This window comes from Pseudorasbora parva, chromosome 10 (genome assembly GCF_024679245.1).
Source record: "Pseudorasbora parva isolate DD20220531a chromosome 10, ASM2467924v1, whole genome shotgun sequence".
NCBI classification, from domain to species: domain Eukaryota; kingdom Metazoa; phylum Chordata; class Actinopteri; order Cypriniformes; family Gobionidae; genus Pseudorasbora; species Pseudorasbora parva.
Genome location: NC_090181.1, coordinates 45,888,496 through 45,913,654, shown reverse-complemented (window position 1 = coordinate 45,913,654; position 25,159 = coordinate 45,888,496). Strand labels below are relative to the sequence as shown.

Below are 25,159 nucleotides of genomic sequence, written 5' to 3'. Positions count from 1 at the left end.
CAATAATAAATTAAACACAACATGCATCATCGTTTTTTAATTATTACTGTTTGCATGTATTTATGATATATCGAGTTCAGTCGTGAGACTCTAGAGGGCGCCGGCTAATCGGCCCTTTATAGTCGCATCAAATCACCATCGCAGGTGGGCTCTGCTGATCCTGCAGCCAATGAAATCGCCTGCTCAATATTCAGATCCACTCCACCTCCTGATTCGGGATTCGTGTGTGTATTTGTGCAACATCAGCAGATCTTACAGGCTCATCACTGTGTGTGTGTGTGTGTGTGTGTGTCTTAGCAGTAGATGGTCCACTCTTGCTTTGCAGCAGTATAGCAGATCTAGTCCACCAAGACCAACGTATGAACATTTCCATATTCAATAACATGCTACAACTTTTTCAAGAATTGTCTCGATTGAAGTTACATTTATACTGAGTAGTTCTGCAGTCAAATTAGTTGCACATGCATTTTTATCACTGTTCAGGCAGTTCTGTTTTCTATATGATGTAATTTCTGTAGTTTTATTAAAGCCGCAATATGTAATAAAGGTTGCTTATTTACATTTACATTTATGCATTATTGCTTTTATCCAAAACAACTTACAATGCGTTTAAGGTACATATTGTGTCAGTTCTTTGTTCTCCAGCTCAACACAGTTAGTCTTCTTGTTTAAATCTGGTGTTGTTGATTTACCGCAGAGAGTACCACGTTTTACCGCCTAATATGATCTCGCACACTGCAGTGTGAACAAGTGGCTCATATTCAAAACAATGATGTAGTTTGATGACGCCTGGATTTGGCGGAGCTTTTATTCTGCTGCGAGTGCTTCCTCTGCTTGTGTGTGTAACACGCTGATTTATCATATCACACACATCTGAGTGTCTTAAAATTGTTATAATGCTATTCTGTGCTACTATGAGACACTTGTTCACAAGTTGACAGAAAAACACAGAATTGTTGGCATTTTTAAAAATAAAAACTGAAATATCACATGGTCCTAAGTATTCAGACCCTTTGCTGTGACACTCATATATTTAACTCGGGCGCTGTCCATTTCTAATGATCATCCTTGAGATGGTTCTTCACCTTCATTTGAGTCCAGCTGTGTTTGATTATACTGATTGGAGTTGATTAGGAAAGCCACACACCTGTCTATATCAGACCTTACAGCTCACTGTGCAGGTCAGAGCAAATGACAATCATGAGGTCAAAGGAACTGCCTGAAGAGCTCAGAGACAGAATTGCGGCAAGGCACAGATCTGGCCAAGGTTACAAAAAATATTCTGCTGCACTTAAAGGTGCACTATGGAACTTTCCGTCCACTGGAGGGCGCCTATTCAGAACAAATTTGTAGTTTGATGACGCAACGTGTGAGCGCAGCATCTTGGGAGATGTGGTCTTCTCATCACAGCCGGTAGAAAATAGGACTCAGGCAGAAATCACGTTCATGCATGCGGTTATTAACATTACTGTAGTCTAAAGCAGAGCAGGACCGAGTGTTGTAGACCTGAGCACAGCTGCTGGAGCGATTGTTAAACAAATACCCGCCTCGCGAATACCGGGACTTTTATTATGAAGGGACGGGAGACAGTCGCTGGTCGCCTGCACTGATCAGCTCTTCGGTTATGATTTTGAGGTAATGGAGCTCTGTTTATCATATTAGATACATTTAAGTGTGTTTAAAACGATGTTATGACGTTACGCCGTGCGTTCACTTGTTCACACTGCTAAGAGTAAAGCGCTCCTGCCAAATAAAAGCCGAAACCGAGGCTAGCGCAGATATGACGCAATTGACAGGCGACTCTGTCAAATGCAATGCTGAAACGTCCCTGTCCTTAGTTAAAATCGCAATTCTCACAATTTACAAATAGTTGGAAACATCTGGGATATTGTAGGTACTCAACTGAACAAAATATATAACACTGGCCTAGTGCTTTTTGGATATTTTACTGCAAAAATACTACATAGTGCACCTTTAAGGTTCCTAAGAGCACAGTGGCCTTCATAATCCTTAAATTGAGGATGTTTGGGACGAAAGGGACCCTTCCTAGGGCCATCCGGCCAAACTGAGCTATCGGTGAGAAGAGCCTTGGTGAGAGAGGTGAAGAAGATCCCAAAGATCACTGTGGCTGAGCTCCAGAGATGCAGAGATGGGAGAAAGTTGTAGAAAGTCAACCATCACTGCAGACCTCCACCAGTCGGGGCTTTATGGCAGAGTGGCCGACGGAAGCCTCTCCTCAGTCCAAGACACATGAAAGTTAGGGATGTCAGAGCTTTCAGATCCTCTCAACGCAACAGCTGTCGCCATTCTTTAGCCCCACCCACACAACACGACTTGTGATTATTTAGCTCCGCCCACACTACACCTTGTGATTCTTTAGCCCCACCCACACAACAAAATGTTCGAAATCGGCTGCGGCTGGATGCATTCGATCGGCGAGAGTAGCCGAGGGCAGGCGGGGAGGAGCTGCAAACGGAGACGTGAAGTCGGACACTTTCTGCTTCCCGTGGTGACGCTTGCACTGCGTTTGCAAACTTTATCACAGCTGAAGTTAAATAAATGCAATATTTCTCAAATACACAGATGTTTCAAATTATATTTTTATCCAATACTTTATGTACTGTTTAATAAAGCGTCTATTTGGACAAGATTAATGTGCAACATATAAACGTACACTTTCAATGAAGTTTTGTCAACGGTTTTTATCAGTTTTAGTTTGATAAACATGACAATATAACATCGCGACTACATGAAAAGAGTTTTACTGTTATAAATAAATGATTTGTGAGCATTAGCGTAACATAAGGTTTTAGAATAAACACGAAACACACGTGATCGCTGTCATGCGGTGAATCTGAAAATCATGGATCAGCTGTGTCGTCATCAGAGCTCCTGCAGTCCCCCTTGAGAATCTGCAGCGGCTGCATCAGCCTGCGAATGTCACGTCACAGACAAGGGAAAATGGTGCGTGGACTCAAGTGCAGAAAATGATATATTTATTTATAACAAATAAAACATAAACTCAAAACAAAACCCACGAGGGGGAAAAACACATAATAGAATAATAAAATATAAACTTAAACAAACCAACAGAATCACGGGGAGGACGGGAGACGCAGACATTACACAAGGATCCAACACAGACTGACGAACACAAGGAGCTTATAAAGGGAACAAGTCAAGAGGGAACAGGTGGGAGAAATCAACACTAATCAGATAACAAGGGGGAGGGATCAGACAATAAAAGAAGCACAAAGGCCATACTGACAAAACCCACATGTGCACACAAGACAGGACAGGCATGTGACATTACCCCCTCCTTAAGGAGCGGCTACCAGACGCTCCACTAGGGACGGGCGGGACAGACCAGGGCGGGACAGACCAGGGCGGGACGGGAGGGACAGACCAGGGCGGGACGGGAGGGACAGACCAGGGCGGGACGGGCGGGACAGACCAGGGGGGCACGGGAGGGACTGACCAGGGGGGCACGGGAGGGACTGACCAGGGGGGCACGGGAGGGACTGACCAGGGGGGCACGGGAGGGACTGACCAGGGGGGCACGGGAGGGACAGACCAGGAAGGAACAGACAAGGGAGGGGTAAACAAGGGAGGGACAAGGAAAATAAAAAGTTCAGGAGGCCATGGTGGCCCACAAAGTTCGAATGGCCAGGGCGGCCCGCCGAGTTCGGGAGGCCCACCGAGTTCAAGTGGCCGGGGCGGCCCATAGAGTTCAGGCAGCCAGGGCGGCGCGGGCAGAGCAGGGCGCCTCAGCGGCGCACGGAGAGCAGGACGCCCCAGCGGCGCGGGCCGAGCAGGACGCCTCAGCGGCGCGGGCCGAGCAGGACGCCTCAACGGAGCAGGCAGAGCAGGGCGCCAGGGAGGCGCGGTGAGAGCTGGACGCCTGGGAGGCGCGGTGAGAGCTGGACGCCTGGGAGGCGCGGTGAGAGCTGGACGCCTGGGAGGCGCGGTGAGAGCTGGACGCCTGGGAGGCGCGGTGAGAGCTGGACGCCTGGGAGGCGCGGTGAGAGCTGGACGCCTGGGAGGCGCGGTGGGAGCTGGACGCCTGGGAGGCGCGGTGAGAGCTGGACGCCTGGGAGGCGCGGTGAGAGCTGGACGCCTGGGAGGCATCTCCGGCCCAGGGGCGTCCACCGGAACAGAGTCCACCGGCATAGGGACAACCGGAACTGGGACCACTGGAACACGATCCACCGGCACAGGGACCACCGGAACACGATCCACCGGCACAGGGACCACCGGAACACGATCCACCGGCACAGGGACCACCGGAACACGATCCACCGGCACTGGGACCACCGGAACACGATCCACCGGCACTGGGACCACCGGAACACGATCCACCGGCACTGGGACCACCGGAATACGATCCACCGGCACAGGGACCACCGGAACACGATCCACCGGAACTGGGACCACCGGAATACGATCCGCCAGCATTGGGACCACCGGAATACGATCCGCCAGCATTGGGACCACCGGAACACGATCCACCGGCACTGGGACTACCGGCATACGATCCGCCGGCAGTGGGACGACTGGCACAGGGACCACCGGCACAGGCACGGAGGGAGACTTCCTTCTCCTCCTCCGTTTCAGGACCACTGGAACACGATCTGCTGGTACTGGGACCACCGGAACACGATACGCCGGCATCGGGACCACCGGAACACGATCCACTGGCCTTGGGACCACCGGAACACGATCCACCGGCACTGGGACGACCGGAATACGATCCACCGGCACAGGGACCACCGGAACACGATCCACTGGCACCGGGACCACCGGCACAGGGTCCACCGGAAGTGGATCCACAGGTACCACCGGACTCCGGAGAGGGGCCCTCCTCCGCTGTCCAATGAAATAATCCACAGTCACCTCGAATGTTGCCCCCTCCAGTGCCCTCTAGGCTTGGGCGGTATCCAAATTTTGATACCGTCAAACCTCCTCCCTATTTTACCTCGGTATACGGTATTACCGTGAATAATTAAAACATTATGATGTAAGGCTCAGACAGCGTCACCAAACTGTTGGCTTGGCTCATATATATATATATAGGCCTATATTTTTATTTTATTTTTTACATTTGAGCCCCTGCCCCTGAGAAACTCTCTGCACGTTTTATGCTTACCGTTATGAGACAATTGTCAGACAATTGACTTTTTTTTTTGTGAGTCCCATGTCCACTTGATTTTTGTGGAGTTCATGCTTATTGCTTACATTGCCAGCTGTGTGACAAAAGGCTTCGGCAATATTACAGCATAGTCCGAGGGTGCGCTCAGTTTTTCATCCACGCAGCAGTGAGTGGATGGTGGTTTCGGATATGCGCCCTTAGGTTCAAGGTATTTCCATCTCTCGCGGTCATCTTTTTGTTGCACAATTTGCAAATTGCCTCGTCTGTATTTACCGTCAAAACCCAAAATACTTCCAAACTGCAGAAGTTGTGTTCTTTTTCGAGACCGAATAACTCAGTGCCCGACTCGCCGTCTTTTCCCCTCTCTCTCTCTCTCTCTCTCTCTCTCTCTCTCTCTCTCTCATCCACTCTGTCACAACAACGCATACACATATTTAGGCATTTAATAAATAAATAGTATTTAATATGTAAATAGTTTAATTAGTTCAACTTATTAAATATTTAATAATTAATTGTTGATCAGCAATATGTAAGTTGATCTGTTTTTTTTTGACGGTTTGACGGTATTGAAACTGATACCGTTGCTATTTTTAGATCCCGCGGTATACCATTTTACCGTATTACCGCCCAAGCCTAGTGCCCTCATTACAGTCCAATCGAATGGTTTGTCGAGGGCATAATTGAAGAGCTCCTTAAGAGTCTCATCTCTGTATCCCAGTCCCTCTGCAGCCCTCTTAAACTCCTGTGCAAATTCCCTCAGATCAGTTCCTTGTTGCCGCATAGCTCTAAGGGAGCTAAACTGGACTATACGGTCCCAGAGGGGACAGGAGATAGCAGAGGGAGGGGATTGTGGTGACCTCTTTCTCCGCTGAGTCCTCATATCGTTTGGATCCTTCTGTCACGTCACAGACAAGGGAAAATGGTGCGAGGACTCAAGTGCAGAAAATGATATATTTATTTATAACAAATAAAACATAAACTCAAAACAAAACCCACAAGGGGGAAAAACACATAATAGAATAATAAAATATAAACTTAAACAAACCAACAGAATCACGGGGAGGACGGGAGACGCAGACATTACACAAGGATCCAACACAGACTGACGAACACAAGGAGCTTATAAAGGGAAGAAATCAAGAGGGAACCGGTGGGAGAAATCAACACTAATCAGATAACAAGGGGGAGGGATCAGACAATGAAAGAAGCACAAAGGCCATACTGACAAAACCCACATGTGCACACAAGACAGGACAGGCATGTGACAGCGAATCAATCTCGCGGTACTTTGTTGACATACAGCACAGTCATGTGCAGTCGGCGCTGTCTTCTTTAGCTCTGCCCACACGATACGCCTTGTCATTCTTTAGCTCCACCCACACGGCATGCCTCATTATTCTTAACTCCGCCCACACGGCACGCCTTGTCATTCTTTAGCTCCGCCCACTTGATACACTTTGTCATTATTTAGCTCCGCCCACTTGATACGCCTCGTCATTCTTTAGCTCCGCCCACTTGATATGCCTCGTCATTCTTTAGCTCCACCCACACGACACCTCTCCAGCCGCTCTGATTTATTGGGAAAAACTCGGTACAGCCTATCTTTCTTTTATAAATATAATAAAACTAAAGACTTTTTGGAGATATGAAGGATGCAATACTACTCTATAGGTACTCAAGATTGTTACACCTCAGACTTAAGAGTCACCACTTAAGAGTCACACTGTGCTCCTCTTCAGTGAACATTCAACTGAGATATGAGAGAACTTTTTAACATGGAAAATAATGATGGAGAACAATTTCTCTCTCTCTCTCTCTCTCTCTCTCTCTCTCTCTCTCTCTCTCTCTCTCTCTCTCTCTCTCTCTCTCTCTCTCTCTCTCTCTCTCTCTCTCTCTCTCTCTCTCTCTCTCTCTCTCTCTCTCTCTCTCTCTCTCTGAGCGTATGGGATCTGGCTTTAGTCCAGGGCCTCGGGGGTGTCTGGGTTTGGGCCCTCAGACTCTTGGCCCTTAATGAAAGCGGGGTGTCTGTATCTACTGGAGACGCCTCTCCTGGGGCCGGAGCTGCTTTTGCTATCACTGACAGATTGAATATGCAGATGCTCGAGGAGGCGGAGAGGGGCTGGGAATCATGAACAAGTTAAACAGCACCTATTGTGCTCTTGTCCATGTTCTTCTTTCTTTTGTGTCTAATGTTGCTGTTAGTTCTTCTCTCTATCAGTGTTTTTGAAACGCCTCCATCTTGAGTCTTCCTCCGGGAACCAACACGTCACAATATTCCTCATTATAATAATTAATATACAGCATAATGATGTGGGGTCTGGTTGAGTTAGTTAGTCGTGTGTTGAAACTGGTGGTTATGGTAAGGGGCGGGACATTACCCAAACACCAATCACAACACACTGCTCCAGCTGACCAATCAGAGCACAATCAGAGCTTCATAGAGACAGGAGTGTTACTGACAGACTGGGAAGAGAGGAGCCGCAAAAATGGAGAATATGTATTAGATTGTATGGTTGTTTTTTCTGAACAACTCAATGAGAAACATCCACAAATTATTTCAATAATCATTTAAAAACACTAAGTAATTTTCATTGTGAACTGGATTTTAGCACCTGCAAATGTATATCAATTAAATCATCATTTAATAGTTCAGTTATCCTATTTTTTTTCTCCTTTGAAATTCAAATTATTATTACATTTTTGTCTTTAGAACAATTAAAAAATGTATATTTCAAAATATTCAAATTTTATTCACTCTGCCTCGTTTCTCAGAAGAGTTCACTGTATTCTGACAATAAACCGAAACTCACTGATGCTCAGAAATTGCGTACAGCCCATCAGATCTGTGATTAAGTCTCCACAAGATTATTATTTTTTATTTCGTAGATGTGATTTCCTGCATTATGCAGCGTTTGAGACCATATTCCTGGGTTGCAATAAAATACCTCAAACCAGTAGTCTGATAATAATTTTTTTTTTTTAAACAAATTTAACTGCCATAATAAAAACTTTTCCTCTTTTATGATGATGGATGCTCTTTTATGATGATAGATGCTCTTTTATGATGATGGATGCTCTTTTATGATGATGGATGCTCTTTTATGATGGATGCTCTTTTATGATGGATGGATGCTCTTTTATGATGGATGCTCTTTTATGATGTATAGATGCTCTTTTATGATGATAGATGCTCTTTTATGATGGATGGATGCTCTTTTATGATGGATAGATGCTCTTTTATGATGGATAGATGCTCTTTTATGATGATGGATGCCTTTTATGATGGATATATGCTCTTTTATGATGATAGATGCTCTTTTATGATGATGGATGCTTTTTATGATGTATAGATGCTCTTTTATGATGATAGATGCTCTTTTATGATGGATGGATGCTCTTTTATGATGATGGATGCTCTTTTATGATGATAGATGCTCTTTTATGATGATGGATGCTCTTTTATGATGATAGATGCTCTTTTATGATGGATGGATGCTCTTTTATGATGGATAGATGCTCTTTTATGATGGCTCTTTTATGATGATGGATGCCTTTTATGATGGATATATGCTCTTTTATGATGGATATATGCTCTTTTATGATGATAGATGCTCTTTTATGATGGATAGATGCTCTTTTATGATGGATAGATGCTCTTTTATGATGGATAGATGCTCTTTTATGATGGATATATGCTCTTTTATGATGGATAGATGCTCTTTTATGATGGATGGATGCTCTTTTATGATGGATAGATGCTCTTTTATGATGATGGATGCTTTTTATGATGATAGATGCTCTTTTATGATGGATGGATGCTCTTTTATGATGATAGACGCTCTTTTATTATGATAGATGCTCTTTTATGATGATGGATGCTCTTATGATGATGGATGCTCTTTTATGTTGATGGATGCTCTTTTATGATGATGGATGCTCTTTTATGTTGATGGATGCTCTTTTATGTTGATGGATGCTCTTTTATGATGATGGATTCTCTTTTATGTTGATGGATGCTCTTTTATGATGGATAGATGCTCTTTTATGATGATGGATGCTCTTTTATGAAGATTCGATGCTCTTTTATGATGGATGGATGCTCTTTTATGATGGATAGATGCTCTTTTATGATGGATAGATGATCTTTTATGATGATGGATGCTTTTTATGATGGATAGATGCTCTTTTATGATGATGGATGCTCTTTTATGACGATAGATACGCTTTTAAGTTGATGGATGCTCTTTTATGATGATGGATGCTCTTTTATGTTGATGGATGCTCTTTTATGATGATGGATGCTCTTTTATGTTGATGGATGCTCTTTTATGTTGATGGATGCTCTTTTATGTTGATAGATGCTCTTTTATGATGGATAGATGCTCTTTTATGATGGATAGATGCTCTTTTATGATGATGGATGCTATTTTATGATGGATAGATGCTCTTTTATGATGGATAGATGCTCTTTTATGATGATGGATGCTTTTTATGATGGATAGATGCTCTTTTATGATGATGGATGCTCTTTTATGATGATAGATGCTCTTTTATGATGATGAATGCTCTTTTATGATGATGGATGCTCTTTTATGATGATGGATGCTCTTTTATGATGATGGATGCTCTTTTATGATGGATAGATGCTCTTTTATGATGGATAGATGCTCTTTTATGATGATGGATGCTCTTTTATGATGATGGATGCTCTTTTATGTTGATAGATGCTCTTTTATGATGGATAGATGCTCTTTTATGATGATGGATGCTCTTTTATGTTGATGGATGCTCTTTTATGATGATGGATGCTCTTTTATGTTGATGGATGCTCTTTTATGTTGATGGATGCTCTTTTATGATGATGGATTCTCTTTTATGTTGATGGATGCTCTTTTATGATGGATAGATGCTCTTTTATGATGATGGATGCTCTTTTATGAAGATTCGATGCTCTTTTATGATGGATGGATGCTCTTTTATGATGGATAGATGCTCTTTTATGATGGATAGATGATCTTTTATGATGATGGATGCTTTTTATGATGGATAGATGCTCTTTTATGATGATGGATGCTCTTTTATGACGATAGATACGCTTTTAAGTTGATGGATGCTCTTTTATGATGATGGATGCTCTTTTATGTTGATGGATGCTCTTTTATGATGATGGATGCTCTTTTATGTTGATGGATGCTCTTTTATGTTGATGGATGCTCTTTTATGTTGATAGATGCTCTTTTATGATGGATAGATGCTCTTTTATGATGGATAGATGCTCTTTTATGATGATGGATGCTCTTTTATGATGGATAGATGCTCTTTTATGATGGATAGATGCTCTTTTATGATGATGGATGCTTTTTATGATGGATAGATGCTCTTTTATGATGATGGATGCTCTTTTATGATGATAGATGCTCTTTTATGTTGATAGATGCTCTTTTATGATGATGGATGCTCTTTTATGATGGATAGATGCTCTTTTATGATGGATAGATGCTCTTTTATGATGATGGATGCTTTTTATGATGGATAGATGCTCTTTTATGATGATGAATGCTCTTTTATGATGATGGATGCTCTTTTATGTTGATAGATGCTCTTTTATGATGATGGATGCTCTTTTATGATGGATAGATGCTCTTTTATGATGGATAGATGCTCTTTTATGATGATGGATGCTCTTTTATGATGATAGATGCTCTTTTATGATGATGGATGCTCTTTTATGATGATGGATGCTCTTTTATGTTGATAGATGCTCTTTTATGATGGATAGATGCTCTTTTATGATGATGGATGCTATTTTATGATGGATAGATGCTCTTTTATGATGGATAGATGCTCTTTTATGATGATGGATGCTCTTTTATGATGGATAGATGCTCTTTTATGATGGATAGATGCTCTTTTATGATGATGGATGCTTTTTATGATGGATAGATGCTCTTTTATGATGATGGATGCTCTTTTATGATGATAGATGCTCTTTTATGACGATAGATGCGCTTTTAAGTTGATGGATGCTCTTTTATGATGATGGATGCTCTTTTATGTTGATGGATGCTCTTTTATGTTGATGGATGCTCTTTTATGATGATGGATGCTCTTTTATGTTGATAGATGCTCTTTTATGATGGATAGATGCTCTTTTATGATGGATAGATGCTCTTTTATGATGATGGATGCTCTTTTATGATGGATGCTCTTTTATGATGGATAGATGCTCTTTTATGATGATATATACGCTTTTATGATGATAGATGCTCTTTATGTTGATGGATGCTCTTTTATGATGGATAGATGCTCTTTTATGATGATAGATGCTCTTTTATGATGATAGATGCTCTTTATGTTGATGGATGCTCTTTTATGATGATGGATGCTCTTTTATGATGATGGATGCTCTTTTATGATGATGGATGCTCTTTTATGACGATAGATACGCTTTTATGATGATGGATGCTCTTTTATGACGATAGATACGCTTTTATGATGATGGATGCTCTTTTATGACGATAGATGCTCTTTTATGTTGATGGATGCTCTTTTATGATGATGGAGGCTGTTTTATGATGATGGAGGCCCTTTTATGATGATGGATGCTCTTTTATGATGATGGGTGCTCTTTTATGATGATGGATGCTCTTTTATGATGATGGATGCTCTTTTATGACGATAGATACGCTTTTAAGTTGATGGATGCTCTTTTATGTTGATGGATGCTCTTTTATGTTGATGGATGCTCTTTTATGTTGATGGATGCTCTTTTATGATGATGGATGCTCTTTTATGATGATGGATGCTCTTTTATGATGATGGAGGCTGTTTTGTGATGATGGAGGCCCTTTTATGATGATAGATGCTCTTTTATGATGATGGATGCTCTTTTATGATGATGGATGCTCTTTTATGATGATGGATGCTATTTTATGATGGATAGATGCTCTTTTATGATGGATAGATGCTCTTTTATGATGATGGATGCTCTTTTATGATGGATAGATGCTCTTTTATGATGGATAGATGCTCTTTTATGATGATGGATGCTTTTTATGATGGATAGATGCTCTTTTATGATGATGGATGCTCTTTTATGATGATAGATGCTCTTTTATGACGATAGATGCGCTTTTAGGTTGATGGATGCTCTTTTATGATGATGGATGCTCTTTTATGTTGATGGATGCTCTTTTATGTTGATGGATGCTCTTTTATGATGATGGATGCTCTTTTATGTTGATAGATGCTCTTTTATGTTGATGGATGCTCTTTTATGTTGATGGATGCTCTTTTATGATGATGGATGCTCTTTTATGATGATGGATGCTCTTTTATGATGATGGATGCTCTTTTATGACGATAGATACGCTTTTATGATGATGGATGCTCTTTTATGACGATAGATGCTCTTTTATGTTGATGGATGCTCTTTTATGATGATGGAGGCTGTTTTATGATGATGGAGGCCCTTTTATGATGATGGATGCTCTTTTATGACGATAGATGCTCTTTTATGTTGATGAATGCTCTTTTATGATGATGGATGCTCTTTTATGATGATGGATGCTCTTTTATGATGATGGAGGCTGTTTTATGATGATGGAGGCCCTTTTATGATGATGGATGCTCTTTTATGACGATAGATGCTCTTTTATGTTGATGAATGCTCTTTTATGATGATGGATGCTCTTTTATGATGATGGATGCTCTTTTATGATGATGGAGGCTGTTTTATGATGATGGAGGCTGTTTTATGATGATGGATGCTCTTTTATGATGATGGGTGCTCTTTTATGATGATGGAGGCTGTTTTATGATGATGGAGGCTGTTTTATGATGATGGATGCTCTTTTATGATGATGGAGGCTCTTTTATGATGATGGATGCTCTTTTATGATGATGGATGCTCTTTTATGATGATGGATGCTCTTTTATGATGATGGATGCTCTTTTATGATGATGGAGGCTGTTTTATGATGATGGATGCTCTTATGATGATGGATGCTCTTATGATGATGGATGCTCTTTTATGATGATGGAGGCCGTTTTATGATGATGGATGCTCTTATGATGATGGATGCTCTTTTATGATGATGGATGCTCTTTTATGATGATGGATGCTCTTTTATGATGATGGATGCTCTTTCATGATGATGGATGCTCTTTTATGATGATGGATGCTCTTTTATGATGATGGATGCTCTTATGATGATGGGTGCTCTTTTATGATGATGGATGGATGCTCTTTTATGATGATGGATGGATGCTCTTTTATTATGATGGGTGCTCTTTTATGATGACGGATGCTCTTTTATGTTGATAGATGCTCTTTTATGATATAGATGCTCTTTTATGATATAGATGCTCTTTTATGATATAGATGCTCTTTTATGATGATGGATGCTCTTTCATGATGATGGATGCTCTTTTATGATGATGGATGCTCTTTGATGCTGATGGATGCTCTTTAATGCTGAAGGATGCTCTTTTATGTTGATGGATGCTCTTTTAAGTTGATGGGTGCTCTTTTATGTTGATGGATGCTCTTTGATGCTGATGGATGCTCTTTTATGTTGATGGATGCTCTTTTATGATATAGATGCTCTTTTATGTTGATGGATGCTCTTTTATGTTGATGGATGCTCTTTGATGCTGATGGATGCTCTTTTATGTTGATGGATGCTCTTTTATGTTGATGGATGCTCTTTTATGTTGATGGATGCTCTTTGATGCTGATGGATGCTCTTTGATGCTGATGGATGCTCTTTTAAGTTGATGGATGCTCTTTTATGATATAGATGCTCTTTTATGATGATGGATGCTCTTTTATGATGATGGATGCTCTTTCATGATGATGGATGCTCTTTTATGTTGATGGATGCTCTTTTAAGTTGATGGATGCTCTTTGATGCTGATGGATGCTCTTTGATGCTGAAGGATGCTCTTTTATGTTGATGGATGCTCTTTTAAGTTGATGGATGCTCTTTTATGTTGATGGATGCTCTTTGATGCTGATGGATGCTCTTTTATGTTGATGGATGCTCTTTGATGCTGAAGGATGCTCTTTTATGTTGATGGATGCTCTTTTAAGTTGATGGATGCTCTTTTATGTTGATGGATGCTCTTTGATGCTGATGGATGCTCTTTTATGTTGATGGATGCTCTTTTAAGTTGATGGATGCTCTTTGATGTTGATGGATGCTCTTTGATGCTGATGGATGCTCTTTTATGTTGATGGATGCTCTTTTATGTTGATGGATGCTCTTTTAAGTTGATGGATGCTCTTTTATGATGATGGATGCTCTTTGATGCTGATGGATGCTCTTTTATGTTGATGGATGCTCTTTTAAGTTGATGGATGCTCTTTTATGATGATGGATGCTCTTTTATGTTGATGGACGCTCTTATGATGATGGATGCTCTTTTATGATGATGGATGCTCTTTTATGATGATGGATGCACTTTTATGATGATGGATGCTGATGGATGCGCTTTTATGTTGATGGATGCTGATGGATGCTCTTTTTATTTTATTTTTTATTTTTTTATTGCAGATATAAATAAACATCACATCCAATTATCTTAACAAGCAACAGTGGATGACAAGGTTCTATAAGTAGAACAATGGGAAGGAAGGGAAGAGAAAAAAAAGAAAAAAGGGGAAAAAAATTACAGAGGCAATAAGTAAGTTATATCATTTCTAAAGGAGTCATTGTATATTTCCACAAGTTTGACACTTTTGTTTTTGGTATTAATTTTTTTAAGTGTCCTAATTAAATAGTTTAAGTCACAAAGGTAATTATTCAATTTGGGTATTAATGATGAAAATTTACATTTATGAATATAGTATTTTGCCATCAAGATACATACATTCCCAATGTACTCTATACTATGATTGATGGATGCTCTTTTATGTTGATGGATGCTGATGGATGCTCTTTTATTTTGATGGATGCTGATGGATGCTCTTTTATGTTGATGGATGCTCTTTTATGATGAGGGATGCTGATGTATGCTCTTTTATGATGCTGGTTGCTCTTTTATGTGGATGGATGCTCTTTTATGATGATGGATGCTCTTTTATGATGAGGGATGCTCTTTTATGATGATGGATGGATGCTCTTTTATGATGATGGATGCTCTTTTTTGTGGATGGATGCTCTTTTAAATTAACGGATGCTCTTTTATGTTGATGGATCCTCTTTTATGTGGATGGATGCTCTTTTAAGTTGATGGATGCTCTTTTATGATGATGGATGCTCTTTTATGATGCTGGTTGCTCTTTTATGATGATGGATGCACTTTTATGATGATGGATGCTCTTTTATGTTGATGGATGCTCTTATGTTTATAAATGCTCTTTTATGATGATGGATGCTCTTTTATGTTGATGGATGCTGATGGATGCTCTTTTATGATGATGTATGCTCTTATGATGATGGATGGATGCTGTTTTATGATGATGCTGTTTTATGTTGATGGATGCTCTTTTATGATGATGGATGCTCTTTTATGTTGATGGATGCTCTTATGATGATGGATGGATGCTGTTTTATGATGATGGATGCTGTTTTATGTTGATGGATGCTCTTTTATGTGGATGGATGCTCTTTTATGATGATGGATGCTCTTTTATGGTAATGGATGCTCTTTTATGTTGATAGATGCTCTTTTATGATGATGGATGCTGATGGATGCTGATGGATGCTCTTTTATGTTGATGGATGCTGATGTATGCTCTTATGTTGATGGATGCTCTTATGATGGATAGATGCTCTTTTATGATGATAGATGCTCTTTTATGATGGATGGATGCTCTTATGATGATGGATGCACTTTTATGATGATGGATGCTGTTTTATGATGATGGATGCTCTTTTATGATGGATGGATGCTCTTATGATGATGGATGCTCTTTTATTTTGATGGATGCTCTTTTATGATGGATGGATGCTCTTATGATGATGGATGGATGCTGTTTTATGATGATGGATGCTGTTTTATGTTGATGGATGCTCTTTTATGTGGATGGATGCTCTTTTATGATGATGGATGCTCTTTTATGGTAATGGATGCTCTTTTATGTTGATAGATGCTCTTTTATGATGATGGATGCTGATGGATGCTGATGGATGCTGATGGATGCTCTTTTATGTTGATGGATGCTGATGTATGCTCTTATGTTGATGGATGCTCTTATGATGGATAGATGCTCTTTTATGATGATAGATGCTCTTTTATGATGGATGGATGCTCTTATGATGATGGATGCACTTTTTATGATGATGGATGCTCTTTTATGATGATGGATGCTCTTTTATGATGGATGGATGCTCTTATGATGATGGATGCACTTTTATGATGGTGGATGCTCTTTTATGATGAGGTATGCTCTCTTATGTTGATGGATGCTGATGGATGCTCTTTTATGTTGATGGATGCTGATGTATGCTCTTTTATGATGATGGATGCACTTTTATGATGGATAGATGCTCTTATGATGATGGATGCTCTTTTATGTTGATGGATGCTTTTTTATGATGGATGGATGCTCTTTCATGATGATGGATGGATGCTCTTTTATGATGATGGATGCTGTTTTATGATGATGGATGCTCTTTTATGATGGATAGATGCTCTTTTGTGATGGATAGATGCTCTTTTATGATGATGGATGCTCTTTTATGTTGATGGATGCTTTTTTATGATGGATGGATGCTCTTTCATGATGATGGATGGATGCTCTTTAATGATGATGGATGCTGTTTTATGATGATGGATGCTCTTTTATGATGGATAGATGCTCTTTTGTGATGGATAGATGCTCTTATGATGATGGATGCTCTTTTATGTTGATGGATGCTTTTTTATGATGGATGGATGCTCTTTCATGATGATGGATGGATGCTCTTTTATGATGATGGATGCTGTTTTATGATGATGGATGCTCTTTTATGATGGATAGATGCTCTTTTGTGATGGATAGATGCTCTTTTATGATGATGGATGCTCTTTTATGTTGATGGATGCTTTTTTATGATGGATGGATGCTCTTTCATGATGATGGATGGATGCTCTTTAATGATGATGGATGCTGTTTTATGATGATGGATGCTCTTTTATGATGGATAGATGCTCTTTTGTGATGGATAGATGCTCTTATGATGATGGATGCTCTTTTATGTTGATGGATGCTTTTTTATGATGGATGGATGCTCTTTCATGATGATGGATGGATGCTGTTTTATGATGATGGATGCTCTTATGATTGATAGATGCTCTTTTATGTTGATGGATGCTCTTTTATGTTGATGGATGCTCTTTTATGATGGATAGATGCTCTTTTATGATGATGGATGCTCTTTTATGATGATAGATGCTCTTTTATGATGGATAGATGCTCTTTTATGATGATGGATGCTCTTTTATGTTGATGGATGCTCTTTTATGATGGATAGATGCTCTTTTATGATGATGGATGCTCTTTTATGATGATAGATGCTCTTTTATGTTGATGGATGCTCTTTTATGATGATGGATGCTCTTTTATGATGATAGATGCTCTTTTATGATGATGGATGCTCTTTTATGATGATGGATGCTCTTTTATGCTGATAGGTGCTCTTTTATGCTGATAGGTGCTCTTTTATGATGATGGATACTCTTTTATGATGATGGATGGATGCTCTGTTATGATGATGGATGCACTTTTATGATGATGGGTGCTCTTTTATTATGATGGGTGCTCTTTTATGATGATGGGTGCTCTTTTATGATGATGGATGCTCTTTTATGTTGATGGATGCTCTTTTATGATGATGGATGGATGCTCTTTTATGATGATGGATGCACTTTTATGATGATGGGTGCTCTTATGTTGATGGATGCTCTTTTATGTTGATGGATGCTCTTTTATGATGATGGATGGATGCTCTTTTATGATGATGGATGGATGCTCTTTTATTATGATGGATGCGCTTTTATGTTGATGGATGCTGATGGATGCTCTTTTTATTTTATTTTTTATTTTTTTATTGCAGATATAAATAAACATCACATCCAATTATCTTAACAAGCAACAGTGGATGACAAGGTTCTATAAGTAGAACAATGGGAAGGAAGGGAAGAGAAAAAAAAGAAAAAAGGGGAAAAAAATTACAGAGGCAATAAGAAAGTTATATCATTTCTAAAGGAGTCATTGTATATTTCCACAAGTTTGACACTTTTGTTTTTGGTATTAATTTTTTTAAGTGTCCTAATTAAATAGTTTAAGTCACAAAGGTAATTATTCAATTTGGGTATTAATGATGAAAATTTACATTTATGAATATAGTATTTTGCCATCAAGATACATACATTCCCAATGTACTCTATACTATGATTGATGGATGCTCTTTTATTTTGATGGATGCTGATGGATGCTCTTTTATGTTGATGGATGCTCTTTTATGATGAGGGATGCTCTTTTATGATGAGGGATGGATGCTCTTTTATGATGAGGGATGGATGCTCTTTTATGATGATGGATGGATGCTCTTTTATGATGATGGATGCTCTTTTTTGTGGATGGATGCTCTTTTAAATTAACGGATGCTCTTTTATGTTGATGGATCCTCTTTTATGTGGATGGATGCTCTTTTAAGTTGATGGATGCTCTTTTATGATGATGGATGCTCTTTTATGATGCTGGTTGCTCTTTTATGATGATGGATGCTCTTTTATGTTGATGGATGCTCTTTTATGATGATGGATGCTCTTTTATTTTGATGGATGCTCTTTTATGATGGATGGATGCTCTTATGATGATGGATGCTCTTTTATGATGATGGATGCTCTTTTATGTTGATGGATGCTCTTATGTTTATAAATGCTCTTTTATGATGATGGATGCTCTTTTATGTTGATGGATGCTGATGGATGCTCTTTTATGATGATGTATGCTCTTATGATGATGGATGGATGCTGTTTTATGATGATGGATGCTGTTTTATGTTGATGGATGCTCTTTTATGATGATGGATGCTCTTTTATTTTGATGGATGCTCTTTTATGATGGATGGATGCTCTTATGATGATGGATGGATGCTGTTTTATGATGATGGATGCTGTTTTATGTTGATGGATGCTCTTTTATGTGGATGGATGCTCTTTTATGATGATGGATGCTCTTTTATGGTAATGGATGCTCTTTTATGTTGATAGATGCTCTTTTATGATGATGGATGCTGATGGATGCTGATGGATGCTGATGGATGCTCTTTTATGTTGATGGATGCTGATGTATGCTCTTATGTTGATGGATGCTATTTTATGTTGATGGATGCTCTTATGATGGATAGATGCTCTTTTATGATGATAGATGCTCTTTTATGATGGATGGATGCTCTTATGATGATGGATGCACTTTTATGATGATGGATGCTGTTTTATGATGATGGATGCTCTTTTATGATGGATGGATGCTCTTATGATGATGGATGCACTTTTATGATGGTGGATGCTCTTTTATGATGAGGTATGCTCTCTTATGTTGATGGATGCTGATGGATGCTCTTTTATGCTGATGGATGCTCTTTTATGATGATGGATGCACTTTTATGATGGATAGATGCTCTTATGATGATGGATGCTCTTTTATGTTGATGGATGCTTTTTTATGATGGATGGATGCTCTTTCATGATGATGGATGGATGCTCTTTTATGATGATGGATGCTGTTTTATGATGATGGATGCTCTTTTATGATGGATAGATGCTCTTTTGTGATGGATAGATGCTCTTTTATGATGATGGATGCTCTTTTATGTTGATGGATGCTTTTTTATGATGGATGGATGCTCTTTCATGATGATGGATGGATGCTCTTTAATGATGATGGATGCTGTTTTATGATGATGGATGCTCTTTTATGTTGATGGATGCTTTTTTATGATGGATGGATGCTCTTTCATGATGATGGATGGATGCTGTTTTATGATGATGGATGCTCTTATGATTGATAGATGCTCTTTTATGTTGATGGATGCTCTTTTATGTTGATGGATGCTCTTTTATGATGGATAGATGCTCTTTTATGATGATGGATGCTCTTTTATGATGATGGATGCTCTTTTATGATGATAGATGCTCTTTTATGATGGATAGATGCTCTTTTATGATGATGGATGCTCTTTTATGTTGATGGATGCTCTTTTATGATGGATAGATGCTCTTTTATGATGATGGATGCTCTTTTATGATGATAGATGCTCTTTTATGATGGATAGATGCTCTTTATGATGATGGATGCTCTTTTATGTTGATGGATAGATGCTCTTTTATGATGATAGATGCTCTTTTATGATGATGGATGCTCTTTTATGATGATGGATGCTCTTTTATGCTGATAGGTGCTCTTTTATGCTGATAGGTGCTCTTTTATGATGATGGATACTCTTTTATGATGATGGATGGATGCTCTGTTATGATGATGGATGCACTTTTATGATGATGGGTGCTCTTTTATTATGATGGGTGCTCTTTTATGATGATGGGTGCTCTTTTATGATGATGGATGCTCTTTTATGTTGATGGATGCTCTTTTATGATGATGGATGGATGCTCTTTTATGATGATGGATGCACTTTTATGATGATGGGTGCTCTTATGTTGATGGATGCTCTTTTATGTTGATGGATGCTCTTCTATGTTGATGGATGCTCTTTTATGATGATGGATGGATGCTCTTTTATGATGATGGATGGATGCTCTTTTATTATGATGGGTGCTCTTTTATGATATAGATGCTCTTTTATGATATAGATGCTCTTTTATGATATAGATGCTCTTTTATGATATAGATGCTCTTTTATGATATAGATGCTCTTTTATGATGATGGATGGATGCTCTTTTATGATGATGGATGGATGCTCTTTTATGATGATGGATGGATGCTCTTTTATTATGATGGGTGCTCTTTTATGATATAGATGCTCTTTTATGATATAGATGCTCTTTTATGATATAGATGCTCTTTTATGATATAGATGCTCTTTTATGATATAGATGCTCTTTTATGATGATGGATGCTCTTTCATGATGATGGATGCTCTTTTATGATGATGGATGCTCTTTGATGCTGATGGATGCTCTTTGATGCTGATGGATGCTCTTTTATGTTGATGGATGCTCTTTTATGATATAGATGCTCTTTTATGATATAGATGCTCTTTTATGATGATGGATGCTCTTTCATGATGATGGATGCTCTTTTATGATGATGGATGCTCTTTGATGCTGATGGATGCTCTTTGATGCTGAAGGATGCTCTTTTATGTTGATGGATGCTCTTTTAAGTTGATGGATGCTCTTTTAAGTTGATGGATGCTCTTTGATGCTGATGGATGTTTTTTTATGTTGATGGATGCTCTTTTATGATATAGATGCTCTTTTATGTTGATGGATGCTCTTTTAAGTTGATGGATGCTCTTTGATGCTGATGGATGTTTTTTTATGTTGATGGATGCTCTTTTATGATATAGATGCTCTTTTATGTTGATGGATGCTCTTTTATGTTGATGGATGCTCTTTGATGCTGATGGATGCTCTTTTATGATGATGGATTAGGCTTGGGCGGTATCCAAATTTTGATACCGTCAAACCTCCTCCCTATTTTACCTCGGTATACGGTATTACCGTGAATAATTAAAACATTATGATGTAAGGCTCAGACAGCGTCACCAAACTGTTGGCTTGGCTCATATATATATATATAGGCCTATATTTTTATTTTATTTTTTACATTTGAGCCCCTGCCCCTGAGAAACTCTCTGCACGTTTTATGCTTACCGTTATGAGACAATTGTCAGACAATTGACTTTTTTTTTTGTGAGTCCCATGTCCACTTGATTTTTGTGGAGTTCATGCTTATTGCTTACATTGCCAGCTGTGTGACAAAAGGCTTCGGCAATATTACAGCATAGTCCGAGGGTGCGCTCAGTTTTTCATCCACGCAGCAGTGAGTGGATGGTGGTTTCGGATATGCGCCCTTAGGTTCAAGGTATTTCCATCTCTCGCGGTCATCTTTTTGTTGCACAATTTGCAAATTGCCTCGTCTGTATTTACCGTCAAAACCCAAAATACTTCCAAACTGCAGAAGTTGTGTTCTTTTTCGAGACCGAATAACTCAGTGCCCGACTCGCCGTCTTTTCCCCTCTCTCTCTCTCTCTCTCTCTCTCTCTCTCTCTCTCATCCACTCTGTCACAACAACGCATACACATATTTAGGCATTTAATAAATAAATAGTATTTAATATGTAAATAGTTTAATTAGTTCAACTTATTAAATATTTAATAATTAATTGTTGATCAGCAATATGTAAGTTGATCTGTTTTTTTTTGACGGTTTGACGGTATTGAAACTGATACCGTTGCTATTTTTAGATCCCGCGGTATACCATTTTACCGTATTACCGCCCAAGCCTATGATGGATGCTCTTTTATGTTGATGGATGCTCTTTTATGTTGATGGATGCTCTTTTATGTTGATGGATGCTCTTTTATGTTGATGGATGCTCTTTGATGCTGATGGATGCTCTTTGATGCTGATGGATGCTCTTTTAAGTTGATGGATGCTCTTTTATGATATAGATGCTCTTTTATGATGATGGATGCTCTTTTATGTTGATGGATGCTCTTTTATGTTGATGGATGCTCTTTTAAGTTGATGGATGCTCTTTTATGATTATGGATGCTCTTTTATGATGATGGATGCTCTTTTATGATGATGGATGCTCTTTTAAGTTGATGGATGCTCTTTTATGTTGATGGATGCTCTTTGATGCTGATGGATGCTCTTTTATGTTGATGGATGCTCTTTGATGCTGAAGGATGCTCTTTTATGTTGATGGATGCTCTTTTAAGTTGATGGATGCTCTTTTATGTTGATGGATGCTCTTTGATGCTGATGGATGCTCTTTTATGTTGATGGATGCTCTTTTAAGTTGATGGATGCTCTTTTATGTTGATGGATGCTCTTTGATGCTGATGGATGCTCTTTTATGTTGATGGATGCTCTTTTAAGTTGATGGATGCTCTTTTATGATGGATGGATGCTCTTTTATGTTGATGGATGCTCTTTTAAGTTGATGGATGCTCTTTTATGATGATGGATGCTCTTTTATGTTGATGGACGCTCTTATGATGATGGATGCTCTTTTATGATGATGGATGCTCTTTTATGATGATGGATGCACTTTTATGATGATGGATGCTCTTTTATGATGATGGATGCTCTTTTATGATGATGGATGCTGATGGATGCGCTTTTATGTTGATGGATGCTGATGGATGCTCTTTTTATTTTATTTTTTATTTTTTTATTGCAGATATAAATAAACATCACATCCAATTATCTTAACAAGCAACAGTGGATGACAAGGTTCTATAAGTAGAACAATGGGAAGGAAGGGAAGAGAAAAAAAAGAAAAAAGGGGAAAAAAATTACAGAGGCAATAAGTAAGTTATATCATTTCTAAAGGAGTCATTGTATATTTCCACAAGTTTGACACTTTTGTTTTTGGTATTAATTTTTTTAAGTGTCCTAATTAAATAGTTTAAGTCACAAAGGTAATTATTCAATTTGGGTATTAATGATGAAAATTTACATTTATGAATATAGTATTTTGCCATCAAGATACATACATTCCCAATGTACTCTATACTATGATTGATGGATGCTCTTTTATGTTGATGGATGCTGATGGATGCTCTTTTATTTTGATGGATGCTGATGGATGCTCTTTTATGTTGATGGATGCTCTTTTATGATGAGGGATGCTGATGTATGCTCTTTTATGATGCTGGTTGCTCTTTTATGTGGATGGATGCTCTTTTATGATGATGGATGCTCTTTTATGATGATGGATGCTCTTTTATGGTAATGGATGCTCTTTTATGTTGATAGATGCTCTTTTATGATGATGGATGCTGATGGATGCTGATGGATGCTGATGGATGCTCTTTTATGTTGATGGATGCTGATGTATGCTCTTATGTTGATGGATGCTATTTTATGTTGATGGATGCTCTTATGATGGATAGATGCTCTTTTATGATGATAGATGCTCTTTTATGATGGATGGATGCTCTTATGATGATGGATGCACTTTTATGATGATGGATGCTGTTTTATGATGATGGATGCTCTTTTATGATGGATGGATGCTCTTATGATGATGGATGCACTTTTATGATGGTGGATGCTCTTTTATGATGAGGTATGCTCTCTTATGTTGATGGATGCTGATGGATGCTCTTTTATGCTGATGGATGCTCTTTTATGCTGATGGATGCTCTTTTATGATGGATAGATGCTCTTATGATGATGGATGCTCTTTTATGTTGATGGATGCTTTTTTATGATGGATGGATGCTCTTTCATGATGATGGATGGATGCTCTTTTATGATGATGGATGCTGTTTTATGATGATGGATGCTCTTTTATGATGGATAGATGCTCTTTTGTGATGGATAGATGCTCTTTTATGATGATGGATGCTCTTTTATGTTGATGGATGCTTTTTTATGATGGATGGATGCTCTTTCATGATGATGGATGGATGCTCTTTAATGATGATGGATGCTGTTTTATGATGATGGATGCTCTTTTATGTTGATGGATGCTTTTTTATGATGGATGGATGCTCTTTCATGATGATGGATGGATGCTGTTTTATGATGATGGATGCTCTTATGATTGATAGATGCTCTTTTATGTTGATGGATGCTCTTTTATGTTGATGGATGCTCTTTTATGATGGATAGATGCTCTTTTATGATGATGGATGCTCTTTTATGATGATGGATGCTCTTTTATGATGATAGATGCTCTTTTATGATGGATAGATGCTCTTTTATGATGATGGATGCTCTTTTATGTTGATGGATGCTCTTTTATGATGGATAGATGCTCTTTTATGATGATGGATGCTCTTTTATGATGATAGATGCTCTTTTATGATGGATAG

General features: G+C 39.0%; 1 protein-coding gene across 1 annotated transcript in view; it reads left to right on the top strand.

Moving 5' to 3' along the window:
• Positions 1–25,159, top strand: part of tgfb3 (transforming growth factor, beta 3) — an 82,504-nt gene that overhangs the window by 27,319 nt on the left and 30,026 nt on the right. The window lies entirely within an intron of this gene.